The sequence below is a fragment of the Saccopteryx bilineata genome, chromosome X (assembly GCF_036850765.1).
Source record: "Saccopteryx bilineata isolate mSacBil1 chromosome X, mSacBil1_pri_phased_curated, whole genome shotgun sequence".
NCBI classification, from domain to species: Eukaryota; Metazoa; Chordata; class Mammalia; order Chiroptera; family Emballonuridae; genus Saccopteryx; species Saccopteryx bilineata.
In genome coordinates, this window is record NC_089502.1 from 97,119,619 (window position 1) to 97,140,335 (window position 20,717).

General features: G+C 39.7%; 1 non-coding gene across 1 annotated transcript; it reads right to left on the bottom strand.

Moving 5' to 3' along the window:
- Positions 1-18,350: 18,350 nt before the first annotated feature.
- Positions 18,351-18,426, bottom strand: TRNAA-UGC (transfer RNA alanine (anticodon UGC)). The gene has a single exon. It is a non-coding gene; the product is annotated as a tRNA-Ala (tRNA).
- Between the last annotated feature and the right edge of the window lie 2,291 nt (positions 18,427-20,717).

The window sequence follows — 20,717 nt, forward strand, 5'->3', positions numbered from 1 at the left end:
TTGTATCAGTTATTGTCTAGTATTTTTTTATTTGATTTAAAGTCACTTAATCAGATACTCATACAGCCACTTCTGCTTTTTCACATTACTGTTTGCATGTTTTATCTTTTCTTCTCCCTTTACTTTCAATTTTTATATGTCAATGAATTCAAGGTGAGTTTTTTAAAAATACCATATAGTTGGCGTGCTTTTAAAAAAATCCCCCCTGTCTTTGTTCTTTGGTGCATTTCTATGTTTTATATGTAAGGTAATTATTGATATGTTAGTTCAGAATTACATTTGCCATTTTGTTTTTTATATGTTTCCACTGGGTCTTATTTCTCTGATTGTTTGACTTTTTTTTTGTAGGTTACTTGAGTAGATTTTTGGATTCCATATTGATTTATTTATAGTGCTTTGGATGTATCTCTCTTTATAGTTTCTGTAATAAACTATATAGTTTACTACAGAATAACTGTAATAAAATAAATATATAGTTTCTGCATAGTTTTTGATGTTCTCTGTATCTCTATCAAATGAACAAATAAATCTAAGAATAAATAATTGAATAAATGAACTGTTGAGCAGGTGTGATCAATAGTCAAGTACAAATTGGGATTTTAGATCTCTTGATCACAATAGTTATTTCTCGTGAGGAACTGACTCAGTTCTATTTATAGGCTGTAATCCTAAGTGAAATGCAGTTCCCTAAGGAATTAACAATCTCTTCTGTCCTTGGTTATTTGCATCTTCACTTTCCTGAAGCATCTAGTCACCCCAATTGATTGAGAGCAAGAAGAAAAGTGATGGGGATTTCATGAGAACTCTTAAAACTCCCAATGAGAATAAGGAATAATCCAAGAGACTAAAATTATGAATGTCCTGCTTTGCCATTTAACCTGTTTTGTCCCCATTATTTATATCCTTTGAAATATATACATTAGAGGCTCTTGCAGGATAACTCAGTCGGTAAGAGCATTATCCCAACGTGCTGAGGTTGACAATTTGATCCCTGGTCAGGACACATACAAGAATCAACCAATGATAGCATAAATATGTGGAACATCAAAAGCTCTCTCTCTCTCTTCCTCTTTCTAAAAAAAATGAACAATTTAAATAAATAAAATTTATCTATTAAAAATCATTATTTGGATAAACATGGATGAATTCTTAAATATGTCTTTGGATAAAAAATTAAATGTTCCCAGATTCTCAGAAATACAGGACTTTGGCAATGTGTTTCAGCAGTCACTCTTGTCTATAACTCACAACACTGAGCTGTAGTGCTTTGAGGATCAGTTTCATTTTAGTCTAGAAGCAACAACACATACTGTATTTGATTTCCTAACTAAAGGTTTGATGAACAGATTTAGTCAAAGGCAGAACCATGTTTACTATGTTAGTTTATTGAAAAAAAATCTTTATAGTAAATGTATCAGTTGGTTTTATATATCATTCCTGTTTTCACTGTTTTCTTTCTTTCTTTCTTTCTTTCTTTCTTTCTTTCTTTCTTTCTTTCTCTCTCTCTCTCTCTCTTTCCTTCCTCCCTCCTTCCCTCCCTCCCTCCCTTCTTCCCTTCCTTCTTTCCTTCCTTCTTTCTTTCTTTTCTTCCTTCTTTCCTGTCAATTAAAGCCTATTTTTATATACAGAATACATCCAAAAAATAAAACATGTAATGTTTGCTGAATCAGTGGCAAATTAATGATGAATTTAATCAAAATATATTTAGGCCCTGGCCGGTTGGCTCAGCGGTAGAGTGTCGGCCTGGCGTGCGGGGGACCCGGGTTCGATTCCTGGCCAGGGAACATAGGAGAAGCGCCCATTTGCTTCTCCACCCCCACCCCCTCCTTCCTCTCTGTCTCTCTCTCTTCCCCTCCTGCAGCCGAGGCTCCATTGGAGCAGAGATGGCCCGGGCACTGGGGATAGCCCCTTGGCCTCTGCCCCAGGCGCTAGAGTGGCTCTGGTCGTGGCAGAGCGACGCCCCGGAGGGGCAGAGCATCGCCCCCTGGTGGGCAGAGCGTCGCCCCTGGTGGGCGTGCCGGGTGGATCCCGGTCGGGCGCATGCGGGAGTCTGTCTGACTGTCTCTCCCCGTTTCCAGCTTTGGAAAAATAGAAAAAAAAAAAAGAAAAAAATATATATATTTAAACAATAACTGTATATTCTCTGGCAAATGAATTTAAATGTACTGAAAAGAAAACAAAGCAAATAATAATAGGTCAAATAATATGTATATATTTTGGTGAACACAATTTAATAGAAGTTTCTTTAATTGGCAGCTGAATTGACTTGTAATCCTATTTGTGGTAAGGTTTTTCAGAGCATAATCTGAAACCTGTGGCCCTTTACCACTTGGAACCAGTTAAACATTCCTGCTTCATGACAAGTTTCCAAATAATTTGGTAAAACTTAACCAAGTTGTGGCAGTGTGAAGACCAAAGACTCCCTGGGGAGGCTGTGACTGTTACTGCCTAGAAAGGAGCCTTACTTAGCTTCAGGCTCACAAAGGTCATTTTCAAATACTGTTTCGGGTACAAAAAAGGGGCCTTAAAGCAGTGGAGTGGGGATGTAGGTCAGTTTCAGGCTCTGTCCACAAAAATAAATTGCAACCTAGAATTTTAGCCAAGTTCTGAGCATGTCCAAAGAACATTCATGTTCACCATCATTCTAGATGAGAGAGCCTGGAAAAAGAAAAGCCACAATCACAGTGAGTGAGGAGCCATTGCTCCACCTCACCCACAGGTATTGTAAAGTACCAAAAGCTACAGAATTAATATTAATATTTTGGGAGGCTTGAAGAACATTTTATTAATTTGGGTTAAAGTGTGCAGAGAAATTGTGAGAAATAGTCTTTGTACTGTGTGATTGGCATGACCAGGATGGCCCTTGGCATTGTATTGTAAATGTAAAGGGGTGAATGGCTAGCCAGGTACTGGGAGAATAAAGCCAAAGTAAACCTTTTCCTATAGTAATGAGCCATTTGCAGGCATTTGTTCCCATGGAAACTACCTCTCCCATTTGAATGCATATAGTTAATGTGTGTGACTCTGGACAAAGAGATGGCGAATAAACACTAGAAAATATAGCAATGCCTTTTAGTATGTAAAGAGACATCTTTCTACCATTGTGTTAGCTTGTAAATTTTGTTTTCTCCAAAATGATGTATGGCTTGCAAATTGAACATGGTCCTATCATGTTAAAGGACATATGACTATAACCAATAGTGGTAAGGGGCTCCTAATTACAATTTTTGCTTCTGTACTTCCCACTTACAAAACTATAAAAAAATAAGTAGAACAAAGGGCTGGCGCGCGCTCTCCCTCAGACCACTGTTGGAGTTGCGCCGCTTGGCCAAGCTAGACAATAAGGCTTTAATGTGTAATCGACGGACTTTGTTCGTGTCTTCAATGTTTCGGGTCCCTCCGGATTAGGATTAACAGTGAGAACAAGGTCACTTAGAGTAAAAATATTTAATGTTTATAGAAAGAATGATATTATTTTGTGTCCCTATTAAGTGGTCTTCAATTTTTTTGGTTTCATTAATATGCTTTCTTTATTTGGAAGAATTACTAGGTTTGTTTACCAAATGATTACCTAATCATATATTATTTTGCCTTCTAAAATGGCCAAAAAGTTTTGTTTTGCTGTTTCTGTATTTGCTTCGGAGCAGCTGTATTCTTATTCCTTAGTGGAGTAGGTATAGGTTGTTTAAGGATTAACATGAATAATTAAAATGAAAAATTACCCTTTTGTTTGTGATACAACTTATATTTTTCTTATTTTTTAAACGTCTTTTGACTTTCTTTTTTTAAGAAGAGAATTTTACTTTTTAAATAATCAAGTTTACCAATTTTTGATGTTATAGGTTTGGATTTTGAAATTTAAAAGGCGATCCCACTCTGAATTTATCAATTAATTCCTCCAGGCTTTGTTCTAGTGCTCACAAAGTTAAATTACATCTTTGATTTGGTTGGAATATGTCCTGGTGGATTGTATAAAGTATAGATTCAAAGTTATTGTTTTCTAGACAGTTACTAATATTTACAAAACAGTTTTTAGAATAAAAATATTCGCAACACTGATATGAAAGGATACCTATACCATATATGAATTTATTACATGTATTCCAGTCTGCTTTATTTTCTCTTTGTTTTATTTGTTTATCTTAATATTTATGCACTGATATCACATTGTTGAGGTCTTATATATAAAATGTTTTTATGGTTGATAGAGATGGGCTTCTTTACTTTACCTCTTTTTCTAAATTTTCTCCATTATTCTTTTTATATTTTTTGTATGAGCTGTAGAGTGATTGTATCTTTTTAAAAAGGTTTTATGTACTGATTTTAGAAAGGGGGGAGAGAGCAAGAGAAAGGCATGAGGGAGGAGCAGGAAGCATCAACTCATAGTTTCCTCTCTTATGTGCTTTGACTGGGTAAGCCAGGGGTTTTGAACTGGCGACCTCAGCATCCCTGGTGAATGCTTTATCCACTGCACCAGCACAAGCAGGCAGAGTACCTTTATCTTATTTCTACCCAGATCACCAAAATTAAACAAGTAAATAACATCTGCTGCAGCTCATTGTGCTATCACATTGAATTTATGAATAAACTTAGAATTTGTATCTATTGCAAATTAAGTCTTCTCACCCAAGAATATGGCTTGAGCTTCTAGTATAGGATTTTTTTTAATGTATACATGTTAAGCCAAATTTGGAGGGACCCGAAAGCATGAAAGACAGGAACAAGGTCCATTGTTTACACATCAAAGCTTTATTGTCTAGCTTGGCCAAGCAGCGGCAACTCCGACAGAAATCTGACGGAGAGCGCACCGGCCCTTTGTTCTACTTAGTTTTTATAGTTTTATAAGTAGGAAGTACAGAAGCAAAAATTGCAATTAGGAGCCCTTACCACTATTGGTTATAGTCATATGTCCTTTAACATGATAGGACCACGTTCAATTTGCAAGCCATACATCATTTTGGAGAAAACAAAATTTACAAGCCAACACAATGGTAGAAAGATGTCTCTTTACATATTAAAGGCATTCCTATATTATCTAGTGTTTATCTGCCATCTCTCTGTCCAGAGTCACACATGCATTTACATAGAAGAGGGAGTTTCAGTGGGGACAAATGCCCACGAATGGCTCATTGCTATAAGAAAAGGTTTATTTTGGCTTTTCTCTCCCTGTAGTGGCTAGCCATTCACCCTTTTCCCCACAGGCATGGTGGAATGTCTGGGGATCCATGTTTTCCTCCCCTTTGCATTTACAATACAATGCCAAGGGTTATCCTGACTATGCCAATCACACAGTACAGAGACTATTTTCACAATTTCTCTGCACACCTTAACTCAAATTAATAAAATGTTCTCCAAGCCTCTTATAATATTAATATTAATTCTGTAGCCTTTGGTACTTTACAACACCTGCGGATGAAATGGCTCAGTGGCTCCTCATACGAGAAAAGTGATTTAAATTATTCTTCACATAAGTTTTTTTTTTCTTCACATAAGTTTTTGATATTTGTTAACTATAATCCTATGCTTTTTCAATGTTATTGTCACTATTATAAAGTTGGTATTTTCTTTCATTATAAATTCAAACTAGCTGTTATTTAAGCAAATAATTTTTTAAAATGAGAGTAGAGGAGATACAGAGACAGATTCCTGCATGCTCCTGGACCAGGATTTACCTGGCAACTCCAATCTGGAGCCGATGTTCTGCTTATCTGGGACCACTTGCAACTGGGTTATTTTTATCCCCTGAGGTAGAGGCTTGATGTAACCATCCTCAGAGCCTAGGGTGATGCTCTCGAATCAATCAATCCAGCCATGGCTGCAGGGGGAAAAAGGGAGAGAAGAAGAGGGGATGAGGAGTGAAGAAAAAGCAGGTGGTCATTTCTCCTGTGTGCCCTGACCAGAAAATCAAACTCAAGATTTCCACACATCCAGTTAATGCTCTACTGCTGAGCCAACTGGCCAAGTGAGAAATTTTTATATGATAAAATCTTACTGTTTTTTCCAAATGGGAATCTCAGAAATATCACCGGAACTTGACTGTGATTCAATGATACTTCAATTAACAAATTCTTAATAATGAAGTTTCATTTTAACATACTGTACTTGTTGTAAATTAGCCAGATCCACAAATCCGCGGGTGTTCATAGAGGCATGTAGTCCAAATAAGTTTTTGAAAAGTTTTATTAAAGGAGGAAATTTATTAAATATGCCAGCCGCATATGGCTGACATAGGGCAACAGACTCAAACTGTGCAGCCCCCCAAAATAGTTCAGGGGCTGTGTATATATTCTTAATTATACATGGGAGGGAAAAAAACCCTGACATCATGGCATAAGTTTATACCTTTTGTTTAGAGTTACATACTTTAATTACATGCTTTCAGGAAGGGAAGGGTGGTTTCCATGGGAACAAATGCCTGCAAATGGTCCATCAGCCCAAGAAAAGATTTAATTCTTTTCTCCCTACACCTGGCTAGCCATTGACCCTTTCCCCCATAGGTATGGGGGAAGGTCAGGGAATCCAAGTCTCTTTCCTCTTTCTGCATTTACAACACAATGCCATCTTGATCTTATGCTAATCACACAAATATAAGGATTATTTTCAAAATCTCTCTTTGCACGCCTAGCCCAAACCAATAAGATGTTCTTTAAACTTCCTAAAATATTAATATTAATTCTGTAGCTTTTGGCACCTTACAACACACTAACACAATTTTTTTCTGGCAATATAACAACCCATGAATAAAGCCTTAAAATGTCTGTTTCCTTTGATTTATATGTGTTTACAGGCTATGAGCATACATATGAAGATGCCAAGACTGGCTGACTCTAGGTAAAAGAGTTTGTGGAAGGGTTTACATTTCTTTGTTTTCTGTTTACTTACATGTTTTTGATTGTTTAAAATATCAAACATGCATTAATTTTCTGACATAAATATGATTTTTATTAAAAATTCATCATCTTAAATCATAAAATAGATTCATGTGTGCACAGCCACATGTCACCAAAATCTCCTCCACAGCCTGGGTTTGCTGCTGAACAGTGCGGACAGTGCATACAGGTAGCTCTGTGCTGAATAGAAAGGAAAGGACGGTTTGGGAGTGAGTTAGGCTTGATACCTAATCCTAGCTCTGCCACCTGATAGTTTTGTGTTCCTGGACAGGTTACTGAGCTTTCTTGGACTTTCATATTCTCTCCTTAACAATATAGGGATTGTTGCTGTTATAGAAAATATAGGTAACACAATATTTAACATTCATCAAGAATTTCAGTAAAAGGTGATTGTTTCATTGATTCAGCAGAATTGAGACAACCCCAGATAACATTGTGAAGTCTGAAAGTTTTCTCCTCCCTTTATTCTCTCTTGCTGACTCCCGTACTTCCTTCTCAATAACTTCTAATATTTAATATATACATTTTTGCCCTTTATTTTTCACCTTTCCTTATTGAAAACCCCTTCTTATTATCAAAACAAGAAACTATATACAACATCCTCAAGTATGCATTTTACCTTTTATACAGAATAAAAACTAAAACAACTGTTCTCAGTTAAAGGAATTTTAGGTTAGGGTGATTTTGCCCCTCCCTCACCCAAGAAAAGTATTTTATATTTTCCAAAACACTTCACATAGAGTTCATTGACATTGAGTCACCTATACATTATTTATAATTTATTTTACTACAATTTGAATAATAGTTCTCAATGATACTGTTAAATACATTTTCATGCCTCCAGTATTCCTCCAAAAGCAATGAAGTTTCTGAATACAATATGTGCTGTCAGAACACACTGTATTTTTGTTAATAAAACTATGTTAGAATACTTATATTTAAATTTTATAACAGAACAAAAGAAGTGCTTTAGTGTCACATTCTTTTTATTGAAAAAATTTGATGTGTAACATTATGCAAGTTTAAGGTGTACACATGTTACTTTGATATATTTACGTATTATAATATAATTGCTTATGTAATGATATTTATCACATTACATAATGTCCATAATTAGAGCTCATTTAGATTCTGTTACCCAAATGTATTATTGAGCCTAAATGAAAATAAAGTGCAGGATGTGTAAATAGGAAGAAAGCAATAAACAGTAAAAGCAATTTTGCTGATTTTGCAGCACAGTTAAGACCGGTTGCAGAGGCTGAATATCAAAGGTTTCAGAGGCCAACAGGAGCAAGATTAAGGACAAAAAGAAGATTACTCCTTTCTAAGTGGGAAGATGAGAAAGAGAAAGGGGAACCTACTGTGTTAAATGAAGTCAGTTCCAAGGATCTGGAGCCCTGTGGTACTGGTGTTGACAGTAGTAATACAAGTTAGACAGAAACATTTGGACAGAGGGTGAAGGCAGGTCTGTCTGGGGAACTATGGCAGGAAGTGCTGAAGGGAATGACTGAGGTACAGGCAGGAATCTTTGTGCACAAGAAAGATGTAGACATGTACAGATGGTAAGAAATGTCTATATGGCTGATAGCAAAAATAACCCTACCCATCTTTACATGGAAAGGGAAAGATTTCAGAAGACAGGTTTACCATGGCTTTGTGAGTCAAAAATGCCAACTTTAAAAAGAGAAGCACTGGTGCCTGACCAGGAAGTGGCGCAGTGAATAGAGCGTCATCAGACTGGGATGCGGAGGACCCAGGTTTGAGACCCCAAGGTCGCCAGCTTAAGTGCGGGCTCATTTGGTTTGAGCAAGGCTCACCAGCTTGAGCCCAAGGTTGCTGGCTCAATCAAAGGGTCACTCGGTCTGCTAAAGCCTCCGGTCAAGGCACATATGAAAAAGCAATCAATGAACAACTAAGATACTGCAATGAAGAATTGATGCTTCTCATCTCTCTCCCTTCCTGTCTGTCTGCCCCTATCTGTCTCTTTCTCTGTCTCTGTTAAAGAAAAAGAGAGAGAGAGAGAGAGAGAGAGAGAGAGAAACAGAGAAACACTGGAATTTGAAAGAAACACCCATAAATAAACCAAATTAACCTTACTTAAGGACAAATCTAAGGTTTATAGAGGCGGTATGGCACAGGTGAGGAGTCAACCTATAAAAATCTCAAAAGCAGCCTTTGTGCCTCAGTTTCCAAATCTATACAATAGGGATAGTAAAGCTACATGTATCTTATAGAGTTATAATCATGATTATAATGAGGTCATCTGTGAAAAAAACATTCAGAAGACAGCCTAGAACATAGTAAGTGCTACATGTTTGTTATTGTTTTGCCACTAATCTTCATTTAATTATTATGGTGCCTTCCAAGGGCAGCCCATGCAGCCTTTCTGGAGGCTAAGTACATCATTTAACAGCAGGACAGTGAAAGAGCAGTGTTCTAGGATCACATAATTCCTTTGTGCCGCATTAAGGACGCTTCTAGCTTCCTGGTAAGTTTAGAACATTGGTGTGATGCTGGTTAGGAAGGGAAAAGGTAGAGAAGGAAGGTGGTGGGAGGCAAAGAGCTATTCTGAGTTTTGAAGATGTAATCTCATATGAATCTAATGTTGGTTAACCTCTGTTAAAATATTCAAAATTTCTGGAGATGTTTTCTCTGAATCTATGTACCCTAATTAATCAATGTCACCCCATTAAAATTAATAATAAAGGAAAAATATTCATAATTTGTTTTGACTCAGATTTTACTTTTATTTCATTTACCCATCATTTGTAACATTTAAGAAACTATATATGGGATTGGTCAAATTCATGTTCTCTTTTACATAGTTCACGCAAGACATCACCATACAGGTGCCATCATAGACTCATGGACACTTACTGGTCCCTTCAAAATAATTAAGAAACAGACAGGTGGCGGCCCTGGCCGGTTGGCTCAGTGATAGAGCGTCGGCCTGGCGTGCAGAAGTCCTGGGTTTGATTCCTGGCCAGGGCACACAGGAGAAGCGCCCATCTGCTTCTCCACCCCTTCCCCTCTCCTTCCTCTCTGTCTCTCTCTTCCCCTCCCACAACCGAGGCTCCATTGGAGCAAAGATGGCCCGGGCGCTGGGGATGGCTCCTTGGCCTCTGCCCCAGGCGCTAGAGTGCCTCTGGTGGCAACAGAACGACGCCCCGGAGGGGCAGAGCATCGCCCCCTGGTGGGCAGAGCATTGCCCCCTGGTGGGCGTGCCGGGTGGATCCCGGTCGGGCGCATGCGGGAGTCTGTCTGACTGTCTCTCCCCGTTTCCAGCTTCAGAAAAAAAAAAAAAAGAAAAGAGACAGGTGGCTTCCATAGGCCAGTGTTAGGCAAATAAGTTGTAAAATTTGTGTTATTTGAATTTGCCCACTTTGATTGTTAAAAATGGCGCTGCCTGCGTGGAGCACCTGATTACCTTCATGTTTGAGAAGGGGCTTGGCTGTGCTAATATGTGCTGGAGCAGGAGGTTGTCCCACCAAAAAGTTTTAAAAGGAGTAGCTAGAAGGCTTTTTTAGGGAGAAGACCATGTTGTTCCAGGGGAGAGAGGCCACATGGTTGGAGAGGAGGAGGCAGCCAAAATGCAGGCATGCAGAGGGGACTGAGTGAGACTGGTGAGGCCTTTAATTCTAGAAAAAAACTGAAAAGATTCTCCTGGTTGTGGAACCGAAGGAACATGTGAGTAGGTTTTGGTGCCCCGTGTGTTTGTTTTTACTTGTTGGCCAGTAGGAGTCTAGAATAAAAGGGAAATGGACCAAGATTTCTTGGTTCTGTTGCTTTGTTACCATCAACCCAAATCAAATGTGAACCTGCAAAGGCCAGGCGACTGTGATGGTGGCCAAGGCTACTTGCCTTACAACCAACAAGTCACTATTCTTTCTCTTTTGGGGTTCATTGAACTTCCAGCAGAAGGTATTGACAATGAATACTTTTCCATCTCATTGAGCTGTAAATTGTAACTTTGTAACTGCCTCCTCAAATCCCCAGTACTTTCACAAATTTATCTTTTATGAGTGTTGCAGGAAAGCAACTCAGTGGAGGATAGACACTCAGACAACTGTGTAGGAGGAAAAAGAGAATTTATTAAATCAGGTGGAGCACATGGGGCCTGCGTCTCCTGTTAGATTCAAGGAGTACTGACATGCTGGGGCTGCCAAGAGTGTACAAGGTCCCTGTGACACTAAGAACAAAGAGTTCAGCAACATCCTGCATTGAGTCAGAGACCCTTATCAGAAGTTTATGTTTGAAATTCTCCACTGAGCAATACCCCCCCCCGTAACTGCGCACGACCTCCCTAGCCAATGACTAACAGCCACATCAGCTTCTGTATGATGCTTGCTCATCCTAGACAGCCACCCTATAAAAAGGAGCCATTTTAGAAGCTCGTGGCTGCAGTGCTCCAGTCTCTTCGGAGGCGTGGGTTGCCTGCAGTCCCTGTGCAGGTTTAGGGGGCTGCAGTGTTCCCCTGTGTGGGTTACCTGCAGTCCCTGCACAGGTTTAGGGGGCTGCAGTGTTCCCTTGCATGGGTTGCCTGCAGTCCCTGCGCAGGTCTGCAATAAAACTTATAAAATTTACTTTGTGTCTGCTGTGGCCTGTCTCCTGGGATGTAACATCTCCAAAGACAAGTGCTCCCTGAAATTAAATTTCTTACATCTTATATACCCTTTACAGAACACAAGTTCACATACATGGATCTCGTGATTTCTTTGTTTAGAGGTACATATGTCAATCACACGATTTCAGGATGGAGGGGCTTACTTGATGTCAGAGGATAAGCATTTGTAAATCTCCCATTAAAAAGAAAGAAAGGGGAGAGGAAAGGGCTACTCAAATCTCCCTTCCCCCTCCTGCATTCCTGGCTGTTTACCTTCTTCCTCACAGGTGTGGGGAAGGGAGGAGGTCCAGTCTCCTTCTTTCTTCCATTCAAAACTTTCTAGTATGAAAACCTCTCCATTTACAATATAATAGCCCTTCCTAAGTAGGAATGCGATCAGCCATCTTGAGCTGGTGTAAATCACACACAAGTATAAAAATCATATTTACAAAATCTCTCTGAACGCTTGGCCTAAATCATAAAATGCCTTTTAAGTCTCTTAGTAAAAAGGGGGTTTCTTATTTTACCATCACCCTAAAATGAAACCAGTACCCATTAGCCATCACTCCCCATTCCCACACCAGACCTAGGAAACCACCAATCTACTTTCTGTTCCTGTATATTTGCCTTTTCTGGACATTTTATATAAATGGAATTTGCACTATGCAGCACTTCCTGTCAAGTTTCTTTCACTTAGCATGTTTCTGAGGTTCATTCATGTTGTAGTATGCATTAGTACTTTACTCCTTTTTATTGCCAGATAGCATCCCATTGTATGGATATACCACAATTTGTTTATTCATTCATTATTTTATGGATATTTGGTTTGTTTCACATTTGGGCTATTATAACTAATCCTGATATAAACATTAACATATAAGACTTTGGACATAAACAATTTATATCAAACTTAGTGAAAGTAGATTAAAATTCAGCTTAGATTCTCATTTCAGTCAAAACACTATCTTTAGTGGAGATTTTGGGGGGTGATATTTGCAGATTTGTAAAGCCAGGAGCCAAGGCCAGGGCCACTATCAGAGGAGCCCAGCCCATGCAGGTTCGCATTGGATTCGGACAGTCGGTAAAGAAACCATGGAGCCAAAAACTGGTGGGCCATAGTCTTTAATCTAGCTTGCACCCGGCGGGCAAGTAAAAATACACACTGGGCTCCAAAACCCAGTCACATTCAGTGCTCACAAAGCTACTGACTTATCCGAGTTTCCTAGAATCAAAGGTTTCTAGCTCACCAGACTTATTCACCTCTGTTCCCCATCTTCTTCCTTATCCCAGATACAAACTCTACACAAACTGGCATCTCACTCAGCACTCTGCCATCTTGGCTGCTTCTCCTGGCCTCCTCCATGTGGCCTTTCTCTGCTCTCCTCTGCTCTCTCTTCTAATCTCAGGAACCAAGAGCCCAAGCTCCCACTTCGTCCCCATTTTATAGTGTAGCAATCCAAACTCTTAATCCAATATACAAAACAGGGAAGTCTCTAATACAAAGTCACTTCTCTGAGGCATGATTGGATTGTACCGCCCTACATCAAAAAGGGTAGGAAAGGCTTAATCCCAAAACCAAGCCTCAGGCTACAAGGATTCTCCCTGCCTTTAGCCCACCCCAACACACATTAATATCACCTGGGCAATGGCCTCTTTAACAAAGTGAGCATAATACATTTTATCTGCCCAACAAGATTAAATGGCAGTTACACAAAAGTGCTGTTAATCACAGTGCTAGTTAAAGAAACATTTGTTTAAATTTCCAAGGACTTTATGAAAATTTGGAGTTATATGAGAATATTTAGGTTGTGCCATTTCCATGACCACTGGTTAGCATTTTCCAATGGCTATAAACAATAACAAGGGTTAGAGTGAGTATTTGTTGGCTTGAATTTAAAGGACTGGTCTGGGGCTTAAACTTTCTTTCTGCCTTTTCTATACCCCTCTTTGCTGTCCTGGGAAATTTTTGTCTTCACATTCCTCAGTTTTCTAGTCTTCAAAATGGAGATAAATGGTTCTCATACAAATCATAAGGCAGTTAGAAAGTTAAATATCTTCCAGACATTTAGAGCTCCTGGAGTGAAAGGTAATGCACAATAATAAACATAAAGAACTTTTGTTAGCAAAGATGAAAGAAAGGCTTAGTCAACCTTTTGTTCTTTCTGGAAAATCCAAGAAATATATAAAAGCACAGGGTTTCCGTGGGCGAGAATGTAATATTCATTTCCACTAGGGCCAAAAATGTTAAGCCCTTGATTAGAGGAAATTTTCCTGAGTTCCCCAAAGCTTTCCTAACTATATGCTAAAATGAAAATCTTTCACCTTTTCATCAAAGCATAAAAATATTTGGTTTAAAGCAGAAAAAGAAAAAAGTTCTGCAGAAAAAATTTAATCCAATAAGTAATTAGCCAGCAAGTCCTCATTGAAGGAAATAAAAAATGTTTCTGGTTTTAAGGAACTTACTCTTCCGAAAGGGTTCAAAGAGAATTAACTATGACTTATTTCATTTTAGTACATCATGTCTCTTTCCATTCCAGAATGTTCTCTGGCCTGTTAAAGGTAATTTTTTTAATTGTTTTTTAAGTGCATTTTATTGGCGTGACTCTAGTTATCATAATTATATAGGGTTTAAGTGCCTGTACAACCATACTGTTTGTTGACCTTCCCAACTCCCCAAGTTAAACTTTTATCCATCACCATCTATCCCCCCTAACTCTTCCTCCACCCCCCCACCTCTCCCAGCAATTATCACACTCTTGTCAATGTGAGGTTACTTTTTTTCTTTTTTTCTCTATCATTCTACCTCCCTCACCCAGCAACCTCTCCCCAATCCAGAATAGCTTTCAGCCTGCTATTGTGTGAGCCTGTTTCTATTTTGCTTGTTAGTTTATTTTGTTTAGTAGAATATACATATGAGTGAAATCATATGATACTTGTCTTTCCCTCATTGGCTTATTTCACTTAATGCTCTCCAGGTCATCCATGCTGTCACAAAAGGTAAGATTTCCTCTTTTTTTTTTTATGGCCTTGTTGAATTCCATTGTGTAAATGTGTCACAGCTTTTTTATCCACTCATCGGATGAACACTTACTTGGGCTGTTTCCATATCTTGGCTATTGTAAACAATGCTGCAATGAACATAGGGATGCATGTATTCTTTTGAATTAGTATTTTGGGTTTCTTCAGATAAATTCTCAGAAGTGGGATTGCTGGGTCAAAAGGCAGTTCTATTTTTAATTTTTAAAGATAACTCTGAGGAGCCACTGCGCCACCTCACCCGCAGGTGTTGTAAAGTACCAAAAGCTACAGAATCAATATTTATATTTTAAGAGGCTTGAAGAACATTTTATTGATTTGGGTTAAGGTGTGCAGAGAAATTGTGAGAAACAGTCTCTGTACTGTGTGATTGGCATAAAACCAGGATGGCCCTTGGCATTGTATTGTAAATGAAAAGAGGAGGAAAACATGGATTCCCAGGCATTCCACCAACCCTGTGGAGAAAGGGGTGAATGGCTAGCCAGGTGCAGGGAGAGAAAAGCCAAAATAAACCTTTTCTTATAGCAATAAGCCATTTGTGGGCATTTGTCCCCAGGAAAACTACCTCTCCTATGTAAATGCGTGTGGTTAACACGTGTGACTCTGGACAGAGAGATGGCAGATAAACACTAAAAAATATAGGAATGCCTTTTAATATTTAAAGAGACATCTTTCTACCATTGTGTTAGCTTGTAAATTTTGTTTTCTCCAAAATGATGTATGGCTTGCAAATTGAACATGGTTCTATCATGTTAAAGGACATATGACTATAATCAATAGTGGTAAAGGGCTCCTAATTGCAATTTTTTACTTCTATACTTCCCACTTACAGTACTATAAAAACTAGGTAGAACAAAGGGCCGGCGCGCTCTCTCTCAGATTTGTTGGAATTGCCGCCACTTGGCCAAGCTAAGACAATAAAGCTTTAATGTATAATCGACAGACTTTGTTCGTGTCTTCCATGTTTCGGGTCCCTCCGGATTAGGCTTAACAACTTCATACTGCCTTCCACAGTGGCTGAACTTATCTGTATTTCCACCAACAGTGCACAAGGGTTCCCTTTTCTCCACATTCTTGTCTGCATTTGTTTGCTGATTTATTGATTATAATGATTCTGATAGGTGTGAGGTGATATCTCATTATAGTTATAATTTAAATTTCTCTGATGATTACTAATATTGAGTATCTTTTCCTATGTCTGTTGGCCATAGGTATGTCTTCTTTAGTGTCTGTTCAGGTCTTTTGCCCATTTTATAATTAGATTATTATGTTGTGGGTTTTTTTGATGTTAAATTTTTATATATAAATTTTGAGTATTAATCCCTTATTAGGGATGTATCGGGAACTGTGGACAAGGCCCACCAGGGGTGAGGACTATGGAGACACAGAGACCCGACTCCAGGGACCAGGTTCAGTGATGCAGATCCGATGGTATGTAAGCTCGCTTATATACACAGATTCAGCCTATAGGGTGTTACAGCGTGTTCTTTAAAGCCAATGGCTGAAAAGGTCAGGGAGCTGCCTGGTTGGCGCTGAATTACTTCTTTACAGCAGGTAAGCTCCCTCCTGGGTGTGCCTACGAAGGTTTCAGGTGCTGGAGTGTTCTCACAGCATTGCAACAGCCACAGCTGCTAGGAATGCACTCTGCGCTCTACCTACAAGGGACTATATTCTACCATTAAGTGGCTTGTCTTTTCATTTTGTTGATGATTTTCTTTGTTGTGTAAAAACTTTTTAGTTTGATGTAGTCCCATATATTTATCTTGTCTTTCTTTTCCCTTGCTTAAGGAAATGTATCAGAAAATATTGCTACAAGAAATGTCCAAGATTTTACTGCCTAAGTTTTCTTTTAGGATTTTCATAGTTCTATATCTAATATTTACATTTTTAAAACATTTTAAGTTTACTCTTCTGAATGGTGTAAGAAGGTGGTCTAGTTTATTTTTTTTTATTTATTTTTTTTAATATTAATATTTTTTTATTAAATTTAATGCAGTGACATTGATAAATCAGGGTACATATGTTGAGAGAAAATATCTCTAGATTATTTTGACATTTGATTGTGCTGTATACCCCTCCCGCAAAGTTAAATTGTCTTCTGTCACCTTCTATCTGGTTTTCTTTGTGCCCCTCCCCTCCCCTAACCCCTCTCTCCTTCTTCACCCCCTCCCCCCTCCCCCAACCCCCCCGCCCCTGTTGCCATCACATTCTTGTTCATGTCTCTGAGTCTCATTTTTATGTCCCTTCTATGTATGGATTCATCTCAGTTTTTTTTCTGATTTACTTATTTCACTCTGTATAATGTTATCAAGGTCCATCCATGTTATTGTAAATGATCCGATGTCATCATTTCTTTGGTCTAGTTTATTTATTTTTTTGTTTTACATGTATCTGTTCAGTTTTCCTAACACCATTTCTTGAATAAACTCTCTTTATCCCACTGTATTTTCTTGCTTTATCAAATATTAATTGACTATATATGCATGGGTTGATTTCTGGGATTTCTATTCTATTTCATTGATATATATGTCTGTTTTTATGACAGTACCATGCTGTTTTGATTACTATGGCCTTGTAGTGCTACAGGAAAGTGACCCAACAAAGGACAGACACTCAGATAACTATATAAGAGGAAAAGAGAATTTACTAAAAAGCCAGCAGAACACACCGGGCGAGTAGCTCCAAAGACACGTGCTCCTTGAAATTAGATTGTTTACATTTTATATACCCTTTACAGAACACAGGTTCACATACACGGGTCTAGTGATTCTTTTGTCTAGATTCTATACTTCTGGACTCTAGAAGTATACATGTTAATCACAGGATTTCAGGATGGGAGGGATTTAGGTGATGTCAGAGGATAAGCATTTGCAAATTACCCATTAAGGTCTCAGAAACTGAAAGAAAAGGGAGAGGAAGGGGCAACTCATATCTCCCTCCCCCCCTGCATTCTTTACTGCTTATCTTCCACCTCACAGGTGTGGAGAAGATGGGGGGGGGTCCTATGTCTCCTTCCTTCTTCCTTTCAAACCTTCTAGTATGAAAACCTCCCCATTAGCAATATAATAGCCCTTCCTAAGCAGGAATGTTATCTGTAACTTTACCGGCCATCTTGAGCTGGTGTTGCCTAGTTCTCATTGTAAATTACACACAAGTATAAAAATCATATTTACAAATTTGGCTAACATCTTACTCCTTCTGCTTGCTTTTGCCATCTATACCACAGGTATTCCAACACAGGAAATGAAATACATTACAGTAACAATACAAGTCATATAATTACAAAGGTGTTCTTTACAAAATCTCTCTGAAAGCTTGGCCTAAAACAAAAAATATCCTTGAAGCCTCTTAATTCTAGAGGGGGCTTCCTATCTCAGTAGTAATATGGACATTTTAATGATGTTAATTCTTCTTATCCATGAATACAGTATATGCTTCCACTTGTTTTTATCTTCTTCAATTTCTTTCTTCAGTGTCATAAATTTCTGAGTACAGGTCTTTTACATTTTTTTTTTTTTTTCTCTGAAGCTGGAAACAGGGAGAGACAGTCAGACAGACTCCCGCATGCGCCCGACCGGGATCCACCCGGCACGCCCACCAGGGGCGACGCTCTGCCCACCAGGGGGCGATGCTCTGCCCATCCTGGGCGTCGCCATGTTGCGACCAGAGCCACTCTAGCGCCTGGGGCAGAGGCCACAGAGCCATCCCCAGCGCCCGGGCCATCTTTGCTCCAATGGAGCCTTGGCTGCGGGAGGGGAAGAGAGAGACAGAGAGGAAGGCGCGGCGGAGGGGTGGAGAAGCAAATGTGCGCTTCTCCTGTGTGCCCTGGCCGGGAATCGAACCCGGGTCCTCCGCACGCAAGGCCGACGCTCAACCGCTGAGCCAACCGGCCAGGGCCCTCTAGTAGTTTTTGATAAAATCTGTAGGACATTTGTTGGTCAAATAAGTTTGTAAATATGATATATATGTTTGCTTGCTTATATTATAGTTTGCATTGGGTGTGGGGGACAGGCTGTAAGCAGGCAGGGTGGTTATAGTCTAAGGCTTGGTTTTAAGACTAAGCTTTCCCCACACTCTTGACTGATTGCATGATGTGGGGTGGTGCACTTTCATGAGGAATCCCATTATGCCTCAGATAAGTGACTTTGTATCAGAGACTTCCTTGTTTGTATATTGGATTAAAGGTTTTGATTTTGATACTATAAAGTGGGGCAGACTGGGAGCTTGCTCTCTTTCGGTTCCTGCTATTACCATTGCAGGGGCCTCCCTGATCCCTTGCCCTTCATGAGAAAAGCTGGTTTTCTGCTTTTCTTTTGTCTTCTCTTGTGGCTTGCCTGTCTTGGTGAGACATTTCTTGCCTGTCCCATCCGCCATTTCTTTACCATCTGCCCGAATCCAATGGGAACCTGCATATGAATGGCCATGATGGTGGCTCCTGGCCTTACAACTGGTGTAGTTTGTGGCAGGATTTGGAGATCGGTATGGGGCCGTCACACTTGACGGGTGGGGTAGAGTACTGGTTGCTGCTCTGGCTCCGCATGGCTGTTTTTTTAGGGGTCATGGGCTACATGTATTTTACTCAAGATGAAACCAGGAGTTCTGTGCTAGAAGCTGCCTGAGGTCAAAAGCTTCAGTATGAATTGCAAATCAAACAGTAGAATAGACTGGAATTGGAGCGAGCACTGGAGAAGGAATTATGGGTTCGCGAGTTGCAGTTTGCCCTGGAAGCTGAACGTTTGCACCGGTGGTTTCAAGAGCTCGAGTGTCAGCTTCTGGCCAAAAGCCAGCAGCCATGGAAGCCTAAATGGTTGCCAGAGGAGCAGCAGCATCCATGCCAGTGGATTGGCTTTGAGTCAGCGGGAGCAGGCACTTGCAACTCCTCTTCTGTAGATGAGAAGCCTCAGGTTGAAGCTGACATACGCACACTGAGAGCCCGACTAGTGGTCGTCAAGGAGGTAAAAACCCAGCAACAAAGAGTCCCCCAGGGTCAGCCACAGCCTCCTGCCCAGGTAATGGAACACTCTGTGGTCCGGCCCTATACCCAGGCAGAGCTGATGGAGTTTGGGACACAATTTAGGCAGAAACCTACTGAATCCCTGGTAGCCTGGTTACTATGATTTATGGGACCTAGGGGTGGGTGGCATCATGCTCTCCAGAGCAGAGATGGAGACATTGGCCACCATTACCACACACTCCTACTTGAGGCAGCATTTTCAGAACTGCCATGGCAACCCAGGAGACTATACCCTATTACAGGGGTTGGGAACCTTTTTGGCTGAGAGAGCCATAAATGCCACATATTTTAAAATGTAATTCTGTGAGAGCCATACAACGACCCGTATACGTTATGCACTATCCAATAAAAATTTGGTGTCCCAGAGGATAACTGTGATTGGCTCCAGCCACCCGCCAACATAAACATGAGCTGTAGGAAATAAATGGATTGTAATACATGAGAAAGTTTTATATATATTTTTAAAAATAATTTTATTTTTTTAATGGGGCGACATCAATAAATCAGGATATATATATTCAAAGATAACAACTCCAGGTTATCTTGTCGTTCAATTATGTTGCATACCCATCACCCAAAGTCAGATTGTCCTCTGTCACCTTCTATCTAGTTTTCTTTCTGCCCCTCCCCCTCCTCCTTTCCCTCTCCCTTTCCCCCCTCCCCCCCCCCCCCCCGTAACCACCACACTCTTATCAATGTCTCTTAGTTTCACTTTTATGTCCCACCTACGTATGGAATAATGCAGTTCCTGGTTTCCTCTGATTTACTTATTTCGCTTCGTATCATGTTATCAAGATCCCACCATTTTGCTGTAAATGATCCGATGTCATAATTTCTTATGGCTGAGTAGTATTCCATAGTGTATATGTGCCACATCTTCTTTATCCAGTCATCTATTGACGGGCTTTTTGGTTGTTTCCATGTCCTGGCCACTGTGAACAATGCTGCAATAAACATGGGGCTGCATGTGTCTTTACGTATCAATGTTTCTGAGATTTTGGGGTATATACCCAGTAGAGGGATTGCTGGGTCATAAGGTAGTTCTATTTTCAGTTTTTTGAGGAACCACCATACTTTCTTCCATAATGGTTGTACTACTTTACATTCCCACCAACAGTGGATGAGGGTTCCTTTTTCTCCACAGCCTCTCCAACATTTGCTATTACCTGTCTTG